Source organism: Bos mutus, chromosome X (assembly GCF_027580195.1).
Source record: "Bos mutus isolate GX-2022 chromosome X, NWIPB_WYAK_1.1, whole genome shotgun sequence".
Lineage (NCBI taxonomy): Eukaryota > Metazoa > Chordata > Mammalia > Artiodactyla > Bovidae > Bos > Bos mutus.
In genome coordinates, this window is record NC_091646.1 from 21,779,371 (window position 1) to 21,805,501 (window position 26,131).

A 26,131-nucleotide genomic window follows, 5' to 3' on the forward strand; every position below is an offset into this window, starting at 1 on the left:
CTGGGTTAGAAAGATCCCCTGGAGAAGGCAGCAGTAACCCACTCTGATATTCTTGCCTGGGAAATCCCATAGACAGAGGGGCCTGGTGGGCTACAGTCTATGGAGTCACAAAAGATTTGGACAAAATTTAGCAACTAAACAACAATGCCTACCATCACTAATTCACCCTCACTTCATTATACCTCCTCTACTCATGTTTAGAGAACTTATTATCAAATAAGTTTTAAGAACTATCATTCCACGTTTGAAATGCATTTTATATAATTTAATTGGAATAGAATGTCTAAAACAGGAAAAAATTTGACCAGACTTTGTACAATTTACAAGTAAGTCATTCATAATATTCATTACTGGTGGTAACACCTCTAGCAGCAATAGAAACAACCAGAGTAAACTCTTCAAGGATAGAACATTTTGCCTCTATTAAAAAATAAATGCATATTCATGTGTCATAATCATGGTCTCAAAGGCCCATACATTCTATATATGTAGGGTATGAAGGGATAATTGAAGTCATAGATTTAACTTTCCAAATGGCCTCTGGGATTGTGGTGAAATTTATTAATTAAAAATCTTGAACATCCAGGAAGAAGCCAATTATGCTTGATATATATGATGCCTCTAAGCAGTTTGATTTTTTTCTAAAAATAGAATTTGATCAATGGTCCTTCTTTCTTTCTTTTTTTTAGATCCAAGTCATGGCTAGCAGTGAAGAAGAAAATATGACTCAAATTTCTGCATTTATCCTTTTGGGTTTTGGGAATCTCCATGGTGTTCAGTATCTTCTCTTTGGGGTATTTTTGGTCATCTATGTGCTGACTCTTTTGGGCAATATTGTAATCTTAACTGTGGTTTTGGCTGATCTCTCTCTTCATTCTCCTATGTATTTCTTTCTTGGCCACTTCTTCTTCCTAGAGATTGGCTACACCACTACCATTGAGCCGATGATGCTGAGGACATTGCTGTCAGATCATGTGCCTATTTCCTTCCCTGATTGTGCTTGCCAGTTTTATTTTTTTGCTGCTCTGGTAGCTACAGAATGCTTCTTACTGGCTGTAATGTCTTATGATCATTTCATAGCCATCTGCAACCCATTGCATTATTCCAGCCTCACGGACCACTGGGGTTGCTTACAGCTAGCTGCTGCCTCTTGAGTGGCTGCATTTCTGGCACCCATCCTTCTCATGGTCCTCACTTTTCAGTTAACATTCTGTGCTGCCAATGAGATTGACCACTTCTTCTGTGATCTGAAGCCCATCATGAAACTGGCCTGCACTGATACACAAATAGCTGAGATAACCTCTTTTATATGCACCTCTTTATTTGCCCTTGACCCGTTTCTGCTAACTCTGGCTTCCTATACTCACATCATCTCTGCCATTATGAGGATTCCTTCTGTCACAAGAAAACAGAGAGCCCTCTCTACCTGTTCCTCCCATCTGACAGTAGTCAGTCTGTATTATGGGTCTCTGGGCATTGTCTATGGATTTCTATCAGGGCCTCAGAATGAAAACTTATTGAAGTTGCTTTCCCTTTTGTATACAGTGCTTACACTTGCCCTCAACCCTATTATTTACACTCTAAGGAACAAGGATGTAAAAGTAGCTCTGAGAAAATTGGTATAATGATTTGTGAAAAGAAAGGTTTAGCTCTTGGTACTTTCTAAGAATCCCAACAAAGTGAAAATCTTTCTACAGGGTCAAGAATAGTTAATGTGAAATTGATGGATTTTCCTTTGTCCCATGAACTTTCTCCACATTAATGAACAGGAAGGGTACGAAACTTTCTTTTGTTAAATACTTTGTAGGTACTAGGCACTATACTATTCTTTGCAAGGATTGTTGTACTAATCCCTCATGGCAACATAGTAAGGTAGATATTGTTATTATCCCTACTTTATATATATCACAACTGGGTCCTAGAGATTAATTCACCTGCTCAAGACTATCCAGCCAGACAGTAATGCAAACAAAATATGAATTTGAGCCCAAGGTTTGTTTAACACCAAGTCTTTGATCTTTCCACTGAGGGTAGCCCAGAATCCTGAAGTGTCCAAAATGGTTGTCTTCAACTATGGAAGATATTACTGCAGATGACTTTTCTTGAGGGAGCATGAGTTAGATGTTAGGTGAGAAGGAGAGAAGTAATAAAATGCAATCAAAATCCCAGTGTGTCTCCTTTTCCTATCTAAAGTCTGGATAAAAATGCATGAGATAGAAATGTAATGGGATTAAAATTGGTTTGTTTTCATTTCAGTATCATTTTATTAGAACAAAAGATTAAAGTCAGCCTTACTGGTTCAATAAATTGAACCACATCCAAACAATGTAATACAGTACACTCATAAACAAACAAAAACAAGATGAAAGAATGAATCAGCTCTACATGTGCTGTTGTGGAAAGAGCTCCAAGATCTATTACATGGACAAAAAGCAAGCTGCAAAATGCAATGTGTATAGTATGACATCATTTGTGTAAATAGAAGGTAAAGAAAGAATATGTATACTTAGTTGTGGATGCATAGACTGTTCTAGAAAGATGCATATGAATTTGGTGATCTCAACTGCTCTTTGGTAGAAAAATAAATGCAGGGGAAATGTAATTTTTGAGGTAAGAATCATGTAAAGAATTCATGTTGATTTATGGCAAAACCAATACAATATTGTAAAGTTAAAAAATAAAATTTAAAAAAAAGAGTAAAAAAGGAAAATTACCTTTTGAAAATTCACCAAATTTAACAAATCCTTGTAAATTATACAAATGGCAAAATTGTTAAGCATGAAGTACTTCTAGATACTTCGGAGGCTTCTCTTCTCTCACAAGTCAGTTATAATCTCTCTACGGGTAGGCACCTTGTCATTATTACTTTTGCATCTCCCTCATGCTGCTGCTGCTGCTGCTGCTACTAAGTCGCTTTAGTCGTGTCCGACTCTGTGCGACCCCATAGACGACAGCCCACCAGGCTCCCCCGTCCCTGGGATTCTCCAGGCAAGAACACTGGAGTGGGTTGCCATTTCCTTCTCCAATGCATGAAAGTGAAAAGTGAAAGTGAAGTCGCTCAGTCGTGTCTGACTCTTCGCGACCCCATGGACTGCAGCCCACCAGGCTCCTCCGCCCACGGGATTTTCCAGGCAAGAGTACTGGAGTGGGGTGCCATTGCCTTCTCCAATCTCCCCCATAGCACCCTAAATACCAAAAATGTGCACAGTATAGATGTTTAATTTAAAAATTGTTACTATCATCCAGGATAGGGGAACTCAATGCCCAGTTAGCATAGCAATTTCTAATAACTTGATGCATTCCCATTTGTAGAATGGAAAACCCAAGGGGAAAAGTATGAGCTGTGCATCTGATGTTCTTCTTAGGCCACCATAGCAGTGCAACATTAAAGGCTGGCAAGGGGCTGGGCATGAAGTGAGAATGGTTTCTTAGGCTCTTCCTTGCACTATCACCAAGGTGCTCGTCCTTATAATGGAAATTTGTTCACATCCCTTATGTGTTTAATCAACTTCTGACACAAGGATTGCCAATGAAGATCAGAATAAAGATCTCACACAATTTATGACTCCATGACTTGGCATACATTGTTTCCACTTTTGTCTCTGCCTCACCTCTCCTTGGTTAACTTGTTTTCATACTTCAAGATTCAACTCAAATATTAAATGTCAAAGAGTCACAAATTCCATGATGCATTACCTGATTTTTCACCAACCTCTGTAAAGGTATGCCTTCATTTTTCCTTGGCTACTAAAGCACTTTGCATATATTTCTATTTTAAATTGACCAGGTTATACAGTAATATTTTCCATACATTTCTATCTCTCCACTTAATAATGAATTCTAAAGAATTCTTTGTCTTAAAAGACAAAGAACATGTCTTATTCCTTTCTGTCTCTACCTCCACTTTCACCTCTAGCTCTTTCCAGCACCTAGAATGGGGACTAAACAAAGGACAGACATTCAAATAAACATTTAAAAATAAATACAATTATTAAATGACTTGTATAAAGTCACACAGTTAGTTAGGGAATGGGTCACACAGCTGACATCTAGCCAACTGTTCTTCTGTTATATAATGCTGCTATTTTTCCAGTTCTAAAAGTCTGAAATTTGCTTTGGTGCAAATTTGACAGTAGAATTTGCGGTGAGGACTGGGAAATCTTGAACATTTCTTCTTAATGTCACAGGCAAGCATTATCTTGAATTCTTAGAAAGTCAATGTAATTAATTAACTAGTGGGCTTCCCTGGTGGCTCAGATGGTAAAGAATCTGCCTGCAGTGCAGGAGACCCAGGTTCAATCCCTGGATTGGGAAGATACCCTGGAGAAGGGAATGACTACCCACTCCAGTATTCTTGCCTAGAGAATCCCGTGGGCAGAACAGCCTTGAAGGCTATGAGAAGACAGCGTGATTAATTAATTAATATCTTTAACACAGTCATTCAAAAGAAATTTAAATATAAACACCTACTATGCATATGGTACCTTTGTGAGCACAAAAAGAGTAAGGTTCATCTGAATTTACCATGAAAACTTTCCAGTCTAACCAGTAGACTACCTACACAGTTCCAGACATACAGCTCTCACCCAGTAAATGTTTGTTCAACTAAACCAAGCCAGTTCAATTCAGTTCAGTTCAGTCGCTCAGTCGTGTCCGACTCTTTGCAACCCCATGAATCGCAGCACGCCAGGCCTCCCTGTCCATCACCAACTCCCGGAGTTCACTCAGACTCACGTCCATCGCGTCGGTGATGCCATCCAGCCATCTCATCCTCTGTCGTCCCCTTCTCCTCCTGCCCCCAATCCCTACCAGCATCACAGTCTTTTCCAATGAGTCAGCTCTTCGCATGAGGTGGCCAAAGTACTGGAGTTTCAGCTTTAGCATCATTTCTTCCAAAGAAATCCCAGGGCTGATCTCCTTCAGAATGGACTGGTTGGATCTCCTTGCAGTCCAAGGGAGTCTCAAGAGTCTTCTCCAACACCACAGTTCAAAAGCATCAATTCTTCGGCGCTCAGCCTTCTTCACAGTCCAACTCTCACATCCATACATGACCACTGGAAAAACCATAGCCTTGACTAGACGAACCTTTGTTGGCAAAGTAATGTCTCTGCTTTTGAATATGCTATCTAGGTTGGTCATAACTTTTCTTACAAGGAGTAAGCTTCTTTTAATTTCATGGCTGCAGTCACCATCTGCAGCGATTTTGGAGCTGAAAAAAATAAAGTCTGACACTGTTTCCCCATCTATTTCCCATGAAGTGGTGGGACCGGATGCCATGATCTTAATTTTCTGAATGTTGAGCTTTAAGCCAACTTTTTTACTCTCCACTTTGACTTTCATCAAGAGGCTTTTTAGTTCCTCTTCACTTTCTGCCATAAGGGTGGTGTCCAAGGGAAGATCGAATGCCTGACTTTCTGGGAATGGAACCGGCCTCTGTTGAGAAGATCATCAATTTCTAATACCTGTATTCCTAAATCTGGAGTCACAGGTATCATAGATATGTGAATTGTAGGATGCTTTGGTGGGAGAGAAGTATGAAGAGAACAGAGAGAGGGATATTTCCACCTAGAAAATTTGTCATTGCCTCCTCTGCAACACCAGTGACCATCTGCCAATAAGAAGGCAACACATCCATGGAGAGCAGCAATTAGAGCTAATTGGTTTTCTTCCCTTTAATACCTGAGACAGGGCCCCATTGAGATCAGGTAAGGAAATCTATTAAAGGCAAGCTGTTCTCTGCGTATTACTTAATTCAAAGTACTTAAGGAGACTGATTATAAGCCATGCTCTCCAAGGATAACTGAAGCACTAAATGGTGGTTTGTGTGAGTTTAAGGACTTGATTCTTAAACCAGAATGCAAACAGGAAATCCTTTGAGGAAAAACCTGAATTAGAGTGTGAAGGTATTGCCTTAAGAAAGGATACTTTTTAACAAGCCAGCCACAGTTCAATTTAGCCTGCATGAAGTCAAGTGAAGTGAAGTGAAAGCTGTTCAGTCATGTCCGACTCTTTGCGACCCCATGGAGTATACAGTCCATGGAATTCTCCAGGCCAGAATACTGTAGTGGGTAGCCTTGCCCTTCTTCAGAGGATCTTCCCCACCCAGGGATCAAACCCAGGTCTCTTGCATTGCAGACGGATTGTTTACCAGCTGAGCCACAAGGGAAGCCCCTTTGACATGAAGTCAAACATCTAGATAAAAGTGAAAAATTCAGGTAAATATTCAGTTGTAGGGGCACTGCATGTGCAAAATTTCCAGGTGCTTATTTGTGTTTTTCACCATCTGAAAGAATTATACTATTCAATCATGCTTATAAGAATTGGCTCACCACTCAGACTAGCTTCTGAGTCTTGGCTCTTTGACCTTAGACTAGTAAATTAGACTCCCTGATCTTCAAATCTCTCATGTGAAATGAAATGAAATGAAATGAAAATGAAAATATTGGTATCTACCTTAGCTCACTCAGTAAGCTATTATGAGGATTAAAAGAGATAACACTTGTAAAACCCTTGGCACGTAAATACTCAGTGTGTGTTATTATTTTAGTAGTTATCATTTTGATAATGATCATTGTTATTGGATGTCATTTGGCCTTTTCCTGCTTTGAAACAGTAAAGAAATATTGGTGAAAGTGAAAGTGTTAGTTGCTCAGTCACGTCCAACTCTTTGCAACCCCATGGACTGTAGCCCACCAGGCTCTTCCGTCCATGAAATTTTCCAGGCAACAATACTGGAGTGGATTGCCATTCCCTTCTCCAGGGGATCTTCCCAACCCAGGGATTGAACCTGGGTCTCTTGCACTACAGGCAGATTCCTTACCAACTGAGCCTCCAAGGAAGTCCAATATTGACCAAGGAGGTATCCAAATAATCATACAGTAGTCTGACAGCTGAAAGCAGAAGCTAGAGACCAAGCTTCTGGGGCTTCTCAGTTTTGCCATGGCCTCAGCTTACTATCACCTTTGGCAAGCAAAATACAAGCTGGGCACCAAAGTTATATATTAGTTGATTAAGCAGCTTCTGGAAACTTTGGGTCCTGCTGTTCAGCAGCTGGCTTTTAATGGCAGCCCAAACAATAAGACCAGACTGGATCTACCTTATTCTTTTGCAAGAACCATATTTCCTTTGATATTACTTAATTTCCATGTTTCCCTTACTAAAATCCTTCTGACAACAACAATTAATATGATGGGACACAAAGCAGGTGTATAATAGGAATAGGCTAATGGAAAATGGACTTACTGTACTGCTAGGAGTTTAATTCCAGCTTAATCACACACAATTATTCTATGTTCTCTGGCCACATATGAGATCCTCTTTCAGTTTCTTGAATCTGTAAAAAGTTTTCTGCCTCAGAATGCTCATATATGCTATTTCCTTTGCTTTGAATGCTCTTCCTCAAAACTTGACTGAGTCAGATCCTTCTTATCCTCTGTTCTCTCCTTAAATTGACATCAGATAAGACACTGCCTGGCCACTCCATCTAAATTAACTTCTCTGCCAGCACCATCACCCTCATCTGGTTAAACTTCATTTCAATATCTCATCATTTACCTTAGCACCTAGCAAAGTTGTATATTTCTGTTTTTCATGCCTGTCTCCCAGAACCTCTGTGCCTGCCCAATAGTAAGCACTCAATGCATATTTGATGAATAAATGAACAAAGGCTTTTGGGAACCTCAGTCCTTGGTTGGTCAATGGGTAAGATATTCAGAGGTTGTAGTTTTGATAAATGAGTAGCTAAGGAGGGTTTGAAACATATCCACAAATTCTTTGATATTCCTGCCATCAAAAGATAGGAGTGATGTTCTCTTCTTAATCTCAAAAAGCTTATGACATCCTGGACCAATAGCGTATAACAAAGGCCCCTGGGCACAATAGTAACACCCAGAATACAGGGAGTGACTTCCAAGGCTGTGACATGAAATGGGATTCAGCTTTTGATTTGTTCACTGTAAGCTTTCTTTCGGTACACTTAGATAACATGTAAGAAGTCTGACTCTCTTGGGGTCATCATGCGGAGAAGAAGACTAAGTCATATGGAGAAGCCACGTTAGAGGGGTTCTGGTTGATAGTCCCTAGGGAGACAGAAGCAATAGCTATACAAGGCCTATAGGGTATATTAAATATCTTCAGTTCTTTGACAGTCCTTCCATTGAGAAGTGGGATCTATGTCCCTTCTTTTGAATATGGACCCATGAAAGCTTGGATCAGTGGAGCATGACTGGAGCATTAACAGTGGGTGACAGTGACAACCAGCCTCAGCTGTCAGATATGTGAGAGAAGATACTTAGAGATGATTCCACTTCCTAACTCTTTGGTCTCCTCCAATCATAAAGTTTTTTCAAGTTGAGGGCCCAGACTTTTAGAGGCAGAGACACTCCATCCCTGCTATGATCCCTCCAAATTTTTGACCCACAGAATTCATTAACATAATTCAGTTGTTGCTTTATTCCACTAATTTGTGGAGTGGCTTGTTATGAAGCAGTGATAACTACAGTCGTGGCTATGGAATCCATGCTATTTTAGGAAGCAAAAAGTAGGCTCAGAAAATTCAGCTATATGGAAAAATATTTCTGGAACAACACTGAATTTTTAAACACATATCATTTAGTACGTTGCTACACTCACTTGAAGACCTTTTCCTCAAAATCTTCCCTGAACCTCCTAAGCAAAGATGTGTACTTTGTCCATCATGGGAGCTACCACTGTGTTGAGGATACAAGTCTATTAGTACCCTTGTCATACATGTTGCACATGTTCTCTCCCCTCCTAAAATACTTTGTTTATATTACTTCTGCAAGGCACTGGAGGTTCAGTTAATACATTTTTGGTGATTAAATGAAGTTTCTAAGTACCATATTAATCTAGTCTTACCTGGTCTCCTCTAAATGCCAGGTTTCACTGTGTACCAAGTCAGCACCAACCTCCCTCTAACAAAATTGGAATATAGATGAGGGTCTGAACCATCTGTGCTGTTCTCTTTGATTTAAGGTCATCTGTGGCTTCAATACCCAGATTTCACCACTAGCATTTCATACATTCATTTCCTGCAGTTCTGCTTCCTACAGAAGTAAACACTTGGAGGAGCAGTCACAGTAATAGAAAAAGCAACAATACATTTAATAATAAATGCAGCTGATAGTTAAAGAAATCTTACTATGCTCTAGTCAATGTGCTAGTATTTTACATACATGATCCCAAGAAATCTTCACAACAAAAATATGAGATAGATACTATTATAATCCCCATTTTACAAATGAGAAATTTGAGGTTCAGAAAGTATAAATACCAAAATTTCACTGCTGGTATCCTGGTGTATCTGACTTTAAATATTAGTCTATGAACCCATATTCCCATCAAAATGCTGGCTTCCTCTGGATTTTTAAAACCATTAATTTTTAATGGCAAAGGAAAAGCAGTATGTACCAGGAATTTAAAGGCATTTCAGGAGTTAGCTTCATTGAATGGAAGGAGGGATGCTTCTAGAGTTAGGCTGCAGCAGAGTTTTCTTTTTAGTATGAATCTATTCCCTTAAAGACAGTTGCAAAGATGGTCACATTAGTCATTTCATAGGATAGGGAGCAGAGAGGAGGGTTCGTATGTGCTAAATTTAACCATTTCGCCTTTCCTTGTGGTACACTTGTCCCTGGAGTTTCAGATAATCAGATTCAGAATCCATTTCTTCCCCCATGTTGCCATTACTAGCCAGGGTTCTCTCCTCCCTCTCCGCCTGAAATCCCTAGAGAGGGGCCACAGACCACCCTCTGAGGTTGGCTAAGGACCACACGGGAGAGGGCTGGCTCTTGCAGGGCACTTCAGATGAAAGGGCCCTACGTGTGGCAGTCAGAGGACCAGATCTCAGATTTTATCCTTTGACGATAACGAGTACTTGAAGGTGATGATTAACGACAGCTCAGTATGTGCACCACTGACGTGAGTGCAGATGAGGAATATACAAGAGCTGACAAACTCAAAAAAGAAACGAAGAATTTGATTTAACTGTGTGGAAGTAATTCTAATTACAGGCATTTATGCGAACTGTTTACAATTTATGCTTAATTGCCACCCAGCACAATAACAATTATGCATATCATTAAATATGTGTCAGATTAGTTTTGTTGTAAATTTTGATTATAACAGCAAACCCTATATGTGTATGCTCCGTCTTCATAATTTGTTGCTCAGATTGCTCACATCTTAGGAAAAAATGAGACAGAACATTGGCTGGGGGGCCAAGAGTGGGGAGGTGGCAGAGGCAGCTGCCTGGGGTTGAATATTTACTATGGGTAGCGCACAAGTGGGTAATCAACAAATGCGTAAATCCCTGCAGCTTAACTTCACCAGAAGCCTGCAGGCAGCTCCACAATCTTTTATTCATTTATTGTTGATTCTTTGGGTTTATTCATGCCCACGTCGTGTCCCAAACCTTTTCTGGTCTTCTTGGCCTCTCGGCTTACTCCCTCCCCTCACTCTTGCTCAGTGGTAAGAATGGTCTCATCCTGGCCTTACACAGTAACGCTGGTGGATGACCCCTGCATTCTGCCTCCCCAATTTCTCTCATGTTGCAATCCCATTTTCTCAGGGGTTTCTGGCTTCTGTCAAATAGGTGTGTATTTTCATCTGTGCTCTGGCCCCTTCCCCTCCCACGTCCTCAAAGACTGATTTCTGGTTCCAGCATTTCATTATGTCTTAAATTTCTTTCCTTGCTTTTGGCCATGCAATAGTAGACATTTAGTAAAGCTTTCGAAATTTCCTTCAGACACACATGGAACACAGTGGGACACACACACACACACACACACACAAAACTGTCCTTGCTATTCCCCAGTTTCTACCATTTTCTCCCCTTCTTCCACTTTAACCTTGTACTTTCTGTACATCTTATTTATCCAACTAAGTTACAGCTTTATTGAAAGAAAGAGGTTTCTGTTATTTTTTTCAAATTCTTAGCACAACTAGCAGCACTAAAAAAACGCTGAAAGACCCCCACTCATGGACACTCATAGGCTGTTTCCTGTAGAGGGACGGGGATGTCCAGCACTTTCTTCCCCAGCTTGCTCTTGGATAACCTGAGTAGGATAACAGAAAGCATGTGTCTTTGGTATCAGACAGACTTGAGTTCTACTCTAGGTTCTGCCACTCAGTAACTAAGAAAACTTAGACAGCTGCCTTCATCTCTCTGAGGTCCAATTACTTCATCTGAAAAATAGAAATAATAGTAGTACCTACCATACAAGATTGTTGTGAGAATAAAATGACAAGCTGATGAAAAAGGCCTGATGCAGACTAGTAATGAGTCTTCTCAAGCAGAAACTTTCTGCTTCCGTGGCTCACTCATACCAATGATTGGTACCTCCCAGTTTGGTAATAATATGAATTTCAACAACCTCAAGCCTTTCTTATTATCTGTATTCATCTTTTATTCTTAGCACTAGATCAGTAGTTCTCATTCCTATAAGACATAATACTCCCTCTTAATAACAAATATTTTGTGACTCCCCCTTCACTATCCTGAAATGAAGTTCATAGATGATATGACCGACCTATGTACATAATTTCAAAAAATCAATATAGTGACCTAACTGAAATATAAATGAGAGATCCATGGAAAGTAATTTACAATAAAATGATATTTATTTCAATATAAAAATGCAAGGGCATGACTATATAAAACAACATAATGAAATACATGATTGCACCAACTCAAAATGAATAAGTTTATATTAAAGAAAAGTAAGAGGGTTGGTAATCATTATATATATAAGAAAAGAAAACCGGATAAAAACTATTGTTGAGATAAGACAAAATTCAGATAATTATAAACAATTTTTCTCAGGTATGCTATTTAGGCTATACTGGAATATTTGAAAACTGTGTAGGATACAGGATAACTCTTCTTTATATGGGATTATTCCATCTATTTCAGAACAAAATCCCAGGGACGGGGGAGCCTGGTGGGCTTCCGTCTCTGGGGTCGCACAGAGTCGGACACGACTGAAGCGACTTAGCAGCAGCAGCAGCAGCAGCATTACTGGCCTGTATCCACTAAATGTCAGATCTCCCAACCATTGTGATAACAATGCCTCTACAAATTCACAAACATATTCTAATAGATGGAATCCTTTAGTTAAAAACCCATGCTCTAGAGAATAGCCAGTAAAGAAAAAGGAAAATTTCCAATTTTTGCTTTCCAAGAATGTGGGAATGTCCATGGGTTGGAATTCCTTGTCTTTGCAATGTTTCTGGTGACCCTCTTGGGACTCTGAGACACAATGTTGAGAAGCTGATAGGGATATCAACCAGTTAACTACAGCCTTTGCTCCCTCATGTGCTTCTCCTTCTTTATCATCTTGAATACCTTTGATCAATTTAGCACTGTCTGACTGATACTGCCCTTTTTTTTTGTCCCATGAAGTATTTTTTTCTTTCTCAAGACAGTCCATCTAGCCTTCACATAGCAGTGGTTTGCTGATAATCACATGTTGTTCAGGGGCCATAATGTCTTTGCCTGTCATTTAAGTTTCTGCCGCTTTCAAGCCCCTTCACCTTCGATCACTCAGACACTCAAACCTTTGATATCCAGATAGTTAACATTTCACAGCTTATATGTTTTCTTAATTCCATCTTGACCATTTTTAGATGCTAATGTTTAATTGTAATCTGTTCAAGTATTAATATGTCTAAAATGTACTCTGTTTTATTAGATTGTACTGAGCTTTATTATTTCTTGAAGTTCTATGGATACTGTTCAATTGAAATTGTTAATTTAATAACTATTTTTTCTACCAAAACTTGTATTATAAAAATCTTCATAGTTTTCTGAATAAAGTTGAAATATATTTCTGTCCTAGGATCAAATGCAGGATGCCACACTGTATTCACTTGTCACAGTTCCTTAGTCCCCTCCAATCTACGGCAGCTTCTCCTCTTTCCTTGTTTTTCATAACCTTGTCACTTTTGAAGCCCATTGGTCAATTATTTTGTACAAGGTCCCTCAGTCTGGGTTTGTCTGATGCTTTCTTGAGACTACATTGGGGTAATATGTTAACGGGAAGAATACCACAGGGGCAAAGTGTCCCTCTCAGCACATCAGAGGATACAGGATATGACATATGCAAAGAATTTACCAGTGGTGATGCTAACCTTGGCCACTTGATCAAAGTGATGTCTTCTAGGTTTTAGACTGTGAAGGTACTCTTTACGGTAACATAAGTACTCACCACATATACACATACTCAGTTTCAATTCCTAGTATTTCTAATATAAACAAGTCACTAAGTCTACCCATATTTAAGTGGAGGATAATTAAACTCTGTCTCCTAGAGGGAGGAATAGCAAATAACTTAGGAATGTTTCTTAACCACAGGAAGTTATAATATTTGAGAGAGATGCAAATATCCAATTTCTCCTTAAAGTTTTGTTCACTAATTTTGGCATTTATCAGTGAATTTCGCCTAAAAGCATTGTGCTCCTCTAAGGTGATTTTCTTTTTCCTGCATTCCTTCTATGTTTATTAATTGGAATTCATCTGTAAGAAAGGGTTGCCCTTTCCTCCCCCATTAGTCAATTACGTATTTATACCAGTATGGGCTTACTTACTCTTTAAGTTAAAATACAATACTATCGTTATTTAGTTTGTTTTCAAACTTCAGTCACTGGGAACTCTTTCAGGTTGGGCCCTGTATCCTTTTGACATGGCCCTATCCCTTCTGGGGGTTTTAAAGTGTTTTTTGGCACCACAATATACTCCAGGGTCACCTTGTATTTTCCATGCCCCAGTCTTAGAATCACCCATTTTTTTTCAAAGAGACTTGGTTACTTTTATTGAAGGATGGTGTTTAGAACACTGTCTATGCCTAACTGTGCTTGTTGCTAGTGGGATATTATTGCTTCTAGTGGACAGAGCTAGGAAATCTGAGCATGCACACCCATATCTGTATTTTATTCTATATCTGTGTATGTATGAACATAAACATGAGTTTGCACCAATATCTCTTACTCTAATTCAGCACTACGGGCTTCATTTTAGCATTACTCCTCTGTGGTGGTCAGAATAACGCCACCCCCCTCCAAAAATGGACACATTCGAATCCCTGAAGCCTGTGAATATGTTTCCTTATACAACATAGGAACATTAGATTGCATATGGAATGTAGATTTCTAATCAACTGATATTAAAACACAAATATTATTCCAGGTTATCTGGGTGGTCCCAATATAAGCAAGAGTCCTTAAAAGTGGAAGAGAGGCCAAAGTGGGAGTTAGAAGCAGATGTGACTATGCAAGAAAGACAGAGATATAACACTGCTAAATTTGAATATTGAGGAAAGGCTCCATGAACCAAGGGATGTGAGTGGCCTCAAGAAGCAGGAAAAGGCAAGGGAATAGACTATCCCCTACAGTCATCAGACTCCTTCATTTTAGCCCATTGAGACCCAGGTCAGGATGCCAGTTTATCAAACAGTAATATGATGTGAAGAACCAAATCATTGGAAAACACCCTGATGCTGGGAAAGATTGAGGGCAGGAGGAGAAGGGGACAACAGAGGAGGAGATGGTTGAATGGCATCACCAACTCTATGGACGTGAGTTTGAGTAAGCTCCGGGAGATGGTGCAGGAAGGGGAAGCCTGGCGTGCTGTAGTGCATGGGGTCGCCAAGAGTTGGATATGACTTAGCGACTGAACAGCAACAACATTAAGGTTGTGGCAGTGATAAAAAACCAATTCACTTTCAGCACTTAATTGTAACTTCTTTCTTTGGTAGAGAAATCTGACTGTCATTATCTATAATCCACTTGCTAATTTTTTTCTGCCCTATTATAGTTGAAATGTAGGTTCAGAATTACAGATTCATACCCTCGTAAGAAATATATGTACCAATAAGAGTACAGTGTGCACAGGTCCATTTTTTATTATCTTTAAAACAGTATCTAGACAAACCTGTTTTGTAAAATAAGCCAGTTCCTTTTTTCTCAACTTTCTTTAGTTAAATTGTACCACATTTGGAATAGAGTTAGATTCATTTACCATAGTCTTCGTTCTATCATGGTTTCCACAGACATCCAGGTTGATTTTCTTTAATCTGCATACAATAAGACACTCTCCATGGGGTGCAGTTATATGGGTTTTAACAAATGCATAATCATGCATCCACAATTATAGTACCACACAAAATTTTTCTATCACCCTGAAAATATCTCTATTACCTTGCATGGCCTCTTTGCAGTCAACTCTTTACCCTCTCCTAGCTCCAGAGACCACAGATCTCTTTTCTGTCCTTATACCTTTTCCAGACTATCATATAAATGGATTCACATACTAGGTAGCTCTTGTGGTCGTGTGGCTTTCACCTAGCAAAATGTATTTAAGATTCATCCGTGCTGTGCCATGTTAAGTCGCTTCAATTGTGTCCGACTCTGCTGCCCTAAGGACTGTAGCCCACCAGGCTCCTCTGGCCCTGGGATTCTCCAGGCAAGAACACTGGAGTGAGTTGCCATATCCTTCCCCAGGGGATCTTCCCGAATCCCTGTCTCTCACCTTTCCCACTTTGGCAGGCAGATCTTTACCACTTGTGAAACCTGGGAAGCCCTAAGATTCATCTGTGTTGTACCTTTTGAACGCTGAATAATATTCCATGCTACCCTAGTTTATCTATTCATTTTTTTTTGAAAGACATCTATATTGTTTCCAATATAGGGAAATAATAAATAAGGCACCTTAAAACTTCATGTATATCTTTTTATGTGAATATGTTTTCAATTTACTTGGGCAAATATTGAAGAGAGATTATGGATCATATGGTGTGTTTATGTTTGACTTCATAATAAACTGAAAAACTGTTTCAATACAATGTACAACTTTTGTCCATTTTAAATTTGTTTCTTGTCCACTCATTATTGAGTTGTAGAATTTTTTTTAATATAACCTGTTATATATGTATATAACAAATGCTATATAAGCACATATACACATTTATTATACTATATATAATATTTTCTCCCAGTTCACTACTTTTTCACTCTTAAAAATTCTTTTGATGAGCAGCAATTTAATATTTTGATAGAATCTATATTGTCAGTTTTCTATTGTTATTGTTTTCTGTGACCTGTATAAGAAATTCTTGCCTATGTAGAGTAAGTCCCCTACACATGAACAAGTTACATTCTGAGAGTGTGTTCATAAGCCCAGTTTGTTCAAAGTCCAACAAAGTTAGCCTAGGTACCCAACTAACACAATTGACATTATAGGACTGTAATGTAATTGGTTTCTAATACTTTTTATACAAATAGTGTATTCCCTGGTGGCTCAGAGGGTAAAGCAACTGCCTGCAATGCAGGAGACCTGGGGTCAATCCCTGGGTTGGGAAGATCCCCTAGAGAAGGAAATGGCACCCCACTCCAGTACTCTTGCCTGGAAAATCCCATGGACAGAGAAGCCTGGTAGACTACAGTCCATGGGATCGCAGAGTCAGACATGACTGAGCGACTTCACTTTCCAACAAAGTCCAACAAAGTTAGCCTAGGTACCCAACTAACACAATTGACATTATAGGACTGTAATGTAATTGGTTTCTAATACTTTTATACAAATAATATGTACATAAAAAGCAAACAGAAAATAAAGAAATAATTTTCAGTATAATACCTTAAAAAGCACAGTAGTAGAGTACAAGAGCTGGTGTACAGCGGTTGGCATGCACATTCGTATCTTTGAAAGTTTGCAAATTGAAGCTTCATATGTAGGAGACTTGTCATACCTTGTAACAAAAATATTTTCTTATATTTTCTTCTCAAAGCTGTATGGTTTTACCTTAACAATTAGGCCTATATCTATCTAGAAATTACTTTCGTGTATGTTATGACAAAAAGTTGGTTTTTACACTTGGAATTTTTGTATGTGCTATCACAAAATTTGAGATTTATTTTTTATTTTTTTCCCCACATGGATATCTAGCTATCCGAGCAGCATTTGTTAAAAAGCAACACAAAACAAAAGTACTTCCTTTCCCCACTGGATTGGTTGGTCACTTTTGTCAAAAATCCCATGACCATATAAGTTTGGGTATGTTTCTGTATGTTCTGTTCTATTTGGAGGATTTATCTGTCATCCCTAAGATGAGTGTCACATTGTCTTGATTAGTTCAGTTCAGGTCAGTCGCTCAGTCATGTTCGACTCTTTGCGACCCCATGAAGCACAGCACGCCAGGCCTCCCTGTCCATCACCAACTCCCGGAGTTTACCCAAACCTATGTCCACTGAGTCAGTGATACCATCCAACCATCTCATCCTCTGTTGTCCCTTTCTCCTCCTACCTTCAATCTTTCCCAGCATCAGGGTCTTTTCGAATGAGTCAGCTCTTCACATCAGGTGGCCAAAGTATTGGAGTTTCAGCTTCAACATCAGTCCTTCCAATGAACACCCAGGACTGATCTCCTTTAGAATGGACTAGTTGGATCTCCTTGCAGTCCAAGGGACTCTCAAGAGTCTTCTCCAACACCACAGTTTGAAAGCATCAATTCTTCTGCACTCAGCTTTCTTTATAGTCCAACTCTCACATACATACATGACTACTAGAAAAATCATAGCTATGACTAGATGGACCTTTGTCAGTGAAGTAATGTCTCTGCTTTTGAATATGCTATCTAGGTTGGTCATAGCTTTTCTTCCAAGGAGCAAGCATTTTTTAATTTCATGGCTGCAGTCACCATCTGCAGTGATTTTGGAGCCCAAGAAAATAAAGACTGTCACTGTTTCCATTCTTGTCCCATCTATTTGCCATGAAGTGATGGGACTGGATGCCATGATCTTAGTTTTCTGAATGTTAAGTTTTAAGCCAGCTTTTTCACTCTCCTTTTTCACTTTCATCAAGAGGTTCTTTAGTTCCTCTTCACTTTCTGCCATAAGGGTGGTGTCATCTGCATATCTGAGGTTATTGATATTTCTCCCAGCAATCTTGATTCCAGCTTGTACTTCATCCAGCCTGGCATTTTGCATGATGTACTCTGCAAAAAAGTTAAATAAGCAGGGTGACAATATACAGCCTTGATGTACTCCTTTCCCAGTTTGGAACCAGTCTGTTGTTCCATGTCCGGTTCTAACTGTTGCTTCTTGACCTGCATACAGCTTTCTCAGGAGGCAGGTAAGGTGGTCTGATATTCCACCTCTTTAAGAATTTTCCACAGTTTGTTGTGATCCACACGGTCAAAGGCTTTAGCATAGTCAATAAAAAAGTAGTAGATGCTTTTCTGGATCTCTCTTGCTTTTCCTATGATCCAACGTATGTTGGCAATTTGATCCTTGGTTCCTCTGCCATTTCTAAATCCAGCTTGAACATCTAAAGTTCTCGATTCACATACTGTTGAAGCCTAACTTGGAGAATTTTGAGCATTACTTTGCTAGTGTGTGAGATGAGTGCAATTAAGTCGTAGTTTGAGCATTTTTTGGCATTGCCTTTCTTTGGGATTGGAATGAAAACTGACCTTTTTGAGTCCTGTGGCCACTGCTGAGTTTTCCAAATTTGCTCGCATATTGAATACAGTACTTTAATAGCATCATCTTTTAGGATTTGAAATAGCTCAACTGGAGTTCCATCACCTCCACTAGCTTTGTTCATAGTGATGCTTTCTAGGGCTCACTTGACTTCACATTCCAGGATGTCTGGCTCTAGGTGAGTGATCACACCATCATGGTTATCTGGGTCATTAAGATCTTTTTTGTATAGTTCTTCTGTGTGTTCTTGCCACCTTTTCTTAATCTCTTCTGCTTTTGTTAGTTCCATACCATTTCTGTCCTTTATTGAGGCCATCTTTGCATTAAATGTTCCCTTGGTATCTTTAATCTTCTTGAAGCGATCCCTAGTCTTTCCCATTCTATTGTTTTCCTCTCTTTCTTTGCTTTGGTCACTGAGGAAGGTTTTCTTATCTCTCCTTGCTATTCTTTGAAACTCTCCATTCAGATGGGTGTATCTTTCCTTTTCTCCTTTGCCTTTTGCTTTTTTTTTTTTTTCTTAGCTATTTGTAAGGCCTCCTCAGACAACCATTTTGACTTTTTGCATTTCTTTTTCCTGGAGATGGTTTTGATCATGGCCTTCTGTACAATGTTACAAACCTCTGTCCATAGTTCTTCATGCATTCTATCAGATCTAATCCATTGAATCTATTTATCACTTCCACTTTATAATTGTAAGGGATTTGATTTAGGTCATACCTGAGTGGTTTAGTGGTTTTCCCTACTCTTTTCAGTTTAAGTCTGAGTTTGGTAATAAGGAGCTCATGATCTGAGCTAGTCAGCTTCTGGTCTTGTTTTTGCTGGCTGTTTAGAGCTTCTCCATCTTCGGCTGCAAAGAATATAATCAATCTTATTTCGATATTGACCATGGTGATGTCCATGTGTAGAGTCGTCTCTTGTGTTGTTGGAAAAGGGTGTTTTCTATGACCAGTGAGTTCATTTGGCAAGTCTCTGCTAGCCTTTGCCCTGCTTCATTGTTGTGACCTTTTAAATCTTCAGGAAGTTTCATTACCTTAATGACTATTATGTTTGATGTTAATAGAGTTGTACCAACATTTTGTGGTTTGCATTTTCCTGTTATCTGTTTAACCATCCTATTGATTTCTACATTTCTGTATTGGCATTTTTTCATTTTATTCTTTAATTTTTTTTTTAAATTGGAGAATAATTGCTGTACAATGCTGGGTTAGTTTTTGCTGTACCACAAGGTGAGTCAGCTATATGCTTGCATGAATCCCCCCGTCTTGGACCTCCCTCCAAGCCCACCCCTATCCCATCCCTGTAGGTCATCACAGAGCACCGGGCTGGGCTCCCTGTGTCATATAGCAGCTTCCCACTAGCTATTCTACTCATGGTCATGTATATATGTCAGTGCTAGTCAATTCATCCCACCCTCTCCTTCTCCCCTCCCTCTGTCCACAAGACTGTTGTCTACATCTGTGTCTCTATTCCTGCCCTGCAAATAGGTTTATCAGTGTCATTTCTCTAGACTCCATGTATATGCGTTAATATACGATATTTGTTTTCTCTTTCTGACTTACTTCACTCTGTATGACAGATGTAGGTTCATCCACATCACTACAAATGACCTACTTTCATTCCTTTCTATGGCTGAGTAATATTCCACTGCATTTATGGACCACATCTTCTTTATCTATTCATCTGTCTAACCAAATGGAGAATTCCAATAAAGAGAAATTATAAAAAAATAAGCTGGATATAAATTCTGGAACTGAAAAATATAACTAAAATGAAAAGTTTACTAGAGAGTTCAAAATATATTTGAGCTGGCAGAAGAATTAGTGAAATTAAAAATAGACCAATTGAAATAGGAGGGACAGGTTCTCTAAAGAAAGCAAGTTGAGAGAAGAATGATAAAATGGGTGTAGGTATAGATTAGTTCAGATTAAGGAAGATGAGGGAGTTTTTGTCAGATAGAGTCTGTTCTTTTTTGATAGTAGAGATAAGGATGAATAGGTGGGGCACAGGGTAGTTTTAGGGAAGTGAAGCTATTTTATATATATAATGGTAGACATATAACATTATGTATGCATCAAAATCCATAGAACTGTACATCATAAAGAGTGAATCCTAATAAAAACTGTGGACTTCAGTTAATAATAATATATTAACATGATTCATCAGTTGTAATAAATGTATTACACAAATGCATAATGTTAGTAATAGGAGAAATTGAGTGTGAATGAGATGGAGGAGGAGAAGGGGGAGGTATGTGGGAAGTATCTGCTTTCTGACAATTACTCTATAAACTACAAATTTTTTCTAAAAACTTTAAAAGACTTTAGCCTATTAAAAATAATAAAATATAAAGGAAAATATGGGTGTTGCTAATCTAAAATTTTTTCCTGTTTAGGAATAACAGCAATAGAAATTTTCAAAAACTAAAAAAGAACTTATGCATTTGACTATACAAAATGAAAGTAAATTATATTGTGGTGGGAAATAAGTCTCTAATTATTATTATTATGATAATTCAAAAACAGAAGCCATAAGGAAAAGACTTTTAGATTTGAGTAAATAAAAAAATTAAGCCTATGGATGTCAAAAATTGCTACAATTAATCTTAAGAGTCAAACTACAAAAACTATTTGCAATAATCCTAACAAAGAGCTAATAGTACAATGTATAAGAGTTCTTTGAAATCCATAACAAAATCATTTACTTCTTCCAAGTAGGCAAAAGATAGTAATATGAAATTGACAGAATAAGAAACACAAATGTCTAATAAATGTGTCAAAATGTTTAACATTACTGGAAATCAAAACCATACAAAATTAAACATTGATGAGCAACATTTTCTTGTTAAATTGGTAACAAAGAAGGTGCAATACTCCATGTTGGTTTAACCAACATGAAATTATTCAATTATGAGCACTTTGATAGGCTAGTTGTGTGTATTATTGATATACCTTTGAAAGGGAATTTGATAGTAGTATTTACTTAGTGTTTTAACAAGTTTAGATCCTATAGAATATAATGCCATTAAAAGAAATTTAGAAAAATACTTGAATGATCTACATAAAAAAGTTGACAACATTCTTAAATGATGGTATTGTTGGTGGGTTTTCCCATTTTTTGTATTTTCTAAGTTTCCTCATAATATACCTCACCTTTATAATAAAAACAGACAAAGAAAAATTTTAATCCATCTCTCAGTGGGTCATTTCATGAAAAGATTATGATATTGTGAACATAAAATTGCTCTAAAAAATAAAGTCCTTTGAAAAAACAGAAGATAAAAAGATAATATTGTATATATAATGTTATCTGCTTTTTTCCAAGTAAACTCTCATTAGCAGTTTCCCCTGTCGTAGTAAATAATTTGTAAACATCCAAGAAGACAGCTAGTAACAGGTAAAGGTCATAAAAAGATAAATTCTTCTTTCTGAATTGATCATAAGGGGAGAAATAGCTATAGCTAAAGCAACATTGTTATTTTAAGACAGTAAAAGTCATAGCATTAAATACAAGGAGATAAAGATTGTTACGTGATAAGAACTAGCTTATCATCTCAACCAGTACAGAGTTCCCAAGGGAATTTTTCCCCCACTGGGTGTGTCTCTCTGGTGCAATACGTTGCATTTAATGTGGAACTGGTGTGAAATAAGCACCCTGTTTGAAGGTAGGGATAGGAACTGTAACATGTTATTCTCTGTATTTCAACTTTTACAATGGAAAATGCATATACAACTACTATCTTTTGCTTGAGACATTAGAAAAAACCCATTAAACCATGCTTGGGCTTCATAAGGATTAAATGAATACAAAAGCCCAGCACAATTCTTATTCTATGTCTTGGTCTGCTCAGGCTTCTGTAACAAAATACCATAAACTAGTTGTCTTAGACAACAGAAATTTATTTGCTCACAGATCTGGAGACTAGAAGCTTCAGATCAAAGTGCCAGTATAGGAGGTTTCTGGTGCAAACTCTCTTCCTATATTGTAGACATCTGCCTTCTTGCTGTATGTCCTTAATGGGAGAAAGAGAGAGAGACAGTGAGGGACGGAGACAAGAGAGGGAGGGAGGGGGAGAGAGAAAGAGAGAGATCCTTTAGTTGCCTTCTGTTATAAGGGCACTAACCCCATCATGAAGGCCCTACCATCAACTTACTTTCCAAATGCCTTGTCTCCAAATACCATCACATTGAGGTTTTGTTGTTGGGGTGGGGACACAATTCAATCCATAGCATTCAGGAATACAAAAATCACCAAAAGACTAAAGAACTGGTTTGTCATTTGGGATTTATTCTTTATTTGTTTTAGTATTTCTCATTTTGACCCCATTGTAGAGTATGGACCACTGATTTATTGTTTTCCTCACAGGCATCCCTGAGAAAATAGCTCTGTATTTCCTGTGAGATGTCTCCAGAGGCCTCATATTTCTCTTATGCATCTTTACTTTCAAAATGATTTTTGTCCAAGACATGAAATAAGTTTTCGGGTTTATGAATTCCAATTTGAGCAAGAAAAAGTTACAGGACCAAAAAGAAGAAAACCACAATGATGATTGTTCTTCTGGCTCGTCTTTCCATCACTTTACTCACACCTATCCATCATGGAACTGGAATTCCAGTTGAGCTATGTCAAATCCTAATAGATTATGCTGTTAAAGTGCTGCACTCAATATGCCAGCAAATTTGGAAAACTCAGCAGTGGCCACAGGACTTGAAAAGGTCAGTTTTCATTCCAATCCCGAAAAAGGCAATGCCAAAGAATGTTCAAACTACTGCACAACTGCACTCATCTCACAAACTGGCAAAGTAATGCTCAAAATTCTCCAAGCCAGGCTTCAATAGTATGTGAACCATGAATTTCCAAATGTTCAAGCTGGATTTAGAAATGGCAGAGGAAGCAAGGATCAAATTGCCAACATACGCTGGATCATAGGAAAAGCAAGAGAGTTCCAGAAAAGCATCTACTTTTGCTTTATTGACTATGCCAAAGCTTTTGACTGGGTGGATCACAAAAATCTGTGGAAAATTCTTAAAGAGATGGGAATATCAGACCACTTTACCTGCCTCATGAGAAATCTGTATGTAGGTCAAGAAATGACAGTTAGAACTGGACATAAAACAAGAGACTGGTTCCAAATCAGGAAAGGAGTACATCAAGGCTGTATATTGTCACTCTGCTTATTTAACTTATATGCAGAGTACAGCATGCAAAATGCCGGGCTGGATGAAGCACAAGCTGGAATCAAGATTGCCAGGAAAAATGTCAACAACCTCAAATATGCAGATGACACCATCCTTATGGCAGAAAGTAAGGAGGAACTAAAGAGCCTCTTGATGAAAGTGAAAGAGGAGAGTGAAAAAGTTGGCTTAAAACTCAACATTCAGAAAACTAAGATCATGGCATCCAATCCCATCACTTCATGGCAAATAGATGGGGAAACAATGAAAACAGTTACAGACTTTATTTTTTTGAGCTCCAAAAATCACTGCAGATGGTGACTGCAGCCATGAAATTAAAAAAACGCTTGCTCCTTGGAAGGAAAGCTATGACAAACCTAGACAGCATATTAAAAAGCAGAGACATTACTCTGCTGACAAAGTTCAAAGCTATGGTTTTTCCAGTAGTCATGAATGGATGTGAGAGTTAGACTATAAAGAAAGCTGAGCACTGAAGAATTGATGCTTTTGAACTGTGGTGTTGGAGAAGACTCTTGAGAGTCCCTTGGACTGCAAGGAGATCCAACCAGTCCATCCTAAAGGAGATCAGTCCTGAATATTCATTGGAAGGACTGATGCTGAAACTGAAACTCCAATACTTTGGCCACCTGATGCAAAGAACTGACTCATTGGAAAAGCCCCTGGTGCTGGGAAAGATTAAAGGCAGGAGGAGAAGGGGACGATAGAGGATGAGATGGTTGGATCGCATCACCAACTCAATGGACATGAGTCTGAGAAGGCTCTGGGAGTTGGTAATGGACAGGGAAGCCTGGCGTGCTACATTCAATGGGGTCACATAGAGTCGGGCACTACTGAGCTACTGAACTGAACTGATTCATCCTCAAATAGAATGTTTTGCCCTAAACTGACTGCAGCTTTAGAGCATGCAACTAAGGAAAGAAACCAAGAAAGAGATGAAATCTGGATAGCCAAAGAACCTAGTCTATATGCCGTTTACAAAATCAAATTTGCCGCAAAATAAAATGAAACAGGATGAGCTATTTACATAGTTTCCAGGTGTAAAGACAGATGATTGTATATTTTAAGTACAGAAAATACTGAGTAATATGGATGGGAAAGTATTATTGTTAATATATTAGTTTTCAAATGTCTGATTTAGACCATGGGTTTTCAGTTTACAGTAAGACCCCAGAAAATATGCTGCTGTTCAGTCACTCAGTTGAGTCTGAGTGATCCCGTGGACTGCACCACGTCAGGCTTCCCTGTCCTTCAGTATCTCCCAGAATTTGCTTAAACTCATGTCCATTGAATTGATCATGCCATTCAACCATATCATCCTCTGTCTCCTCCTTCTCCTCCTGACCTCAATCTTTCCCAACATCAGGATCTTTTACAATGAGTCAGCTCTTCACATCACGTGGCCAAAGTCTTGTAGCTTCAGTTTCAGCATCAGTCCTTCCAATGAATATTCAGGGTTGATTTCCCTTAGGATAGACTGGTTTGATGTCCTTGCTGTCCAAAGGACTCTCAAGAGTCTTTTCCAGCACCACAGTTAGAAAGCATCAATTCCTCCATGCTTAGCATTCTTTAGGGTCCAACTCTCACATCCTTACATTACTACCAAAAAAACATAGCTTTTTTCTTTCTTTCTTTTTTTAAAGCATTTAATTTTATTTTATTTTTAAACTTTACAATTTTGTATTGGTTTTGCCAAATATCAAAATGAATCCGCCACAGGTATACCTGTGTTCCCCATCCTGAACCCTCCTCCCTCCCCATACCATCCCTCTGGGTCGTCCCTGTGCACCAGCCCCAAGCATCCAGTATCGTGCATTGAACCTGGACTGGCGACTCATTCCATATATGATATTATATGTAGTTGGCAAAGTGATGTCTCTACTTTTTAATACACTGTCTAGGTTTGCCATAGATTTTCTTCCAAGGAGCAAGTGTCTTTTAATTTCATGGCTGCAGCCACTGTCCACAGTGATTTTGTAGCCCAAGAAAATAAAATCTGTCACTGTTTCCACTTTTTCCCCTTCTATTTGCCATGAAGTGATGGGACCAGCTGCCATGATCTTCATTTTTTGAATGTTGAGTCTTAAGCCAGCTTTTTCACTCTTCTCTTTCACCTTCATCAAGAGTCTCTTTAGTTCCTCGTTGCTTTCTGCCACTAAAGTGGTTTCATCTGAATATCTGAAGTTACTGATATTTCTCCTGGCAATCTTGATTCCAACTTGTGATTCATCCAGTCTGGCATTTCACATGATATAATGGCAACCCACTCCAGTATTCTTGCCTGGAGAATCCCATGGACAGAGGAGCCTGGAAGGCTACAGTCCATGGGGTCACACAGACTTGGACACAACTGAAGTGACTTAGCATGCATGCACACACCCTGCATATGTTAAATAAGCAGAGTGACAATATACAGCCTTGACATATTCCTTTCCCAATTTGGAACCAGT

At 38.6% G+C, this 26,131-nt stretch overlaps 1 pseudogene; it reads left to right on the forward strand.

Annotated features, from left to right (window-relative positions):
* Positions 1–722: 722 nt before the first annotated feature.
* Positions 723–1,625, forward strand: LOC138986474 (olfactory receptor 10A4-like; annotated as a pseudogene).
* Positions 1,626–26,131: the final 24,506 nt, after the last annotated feature.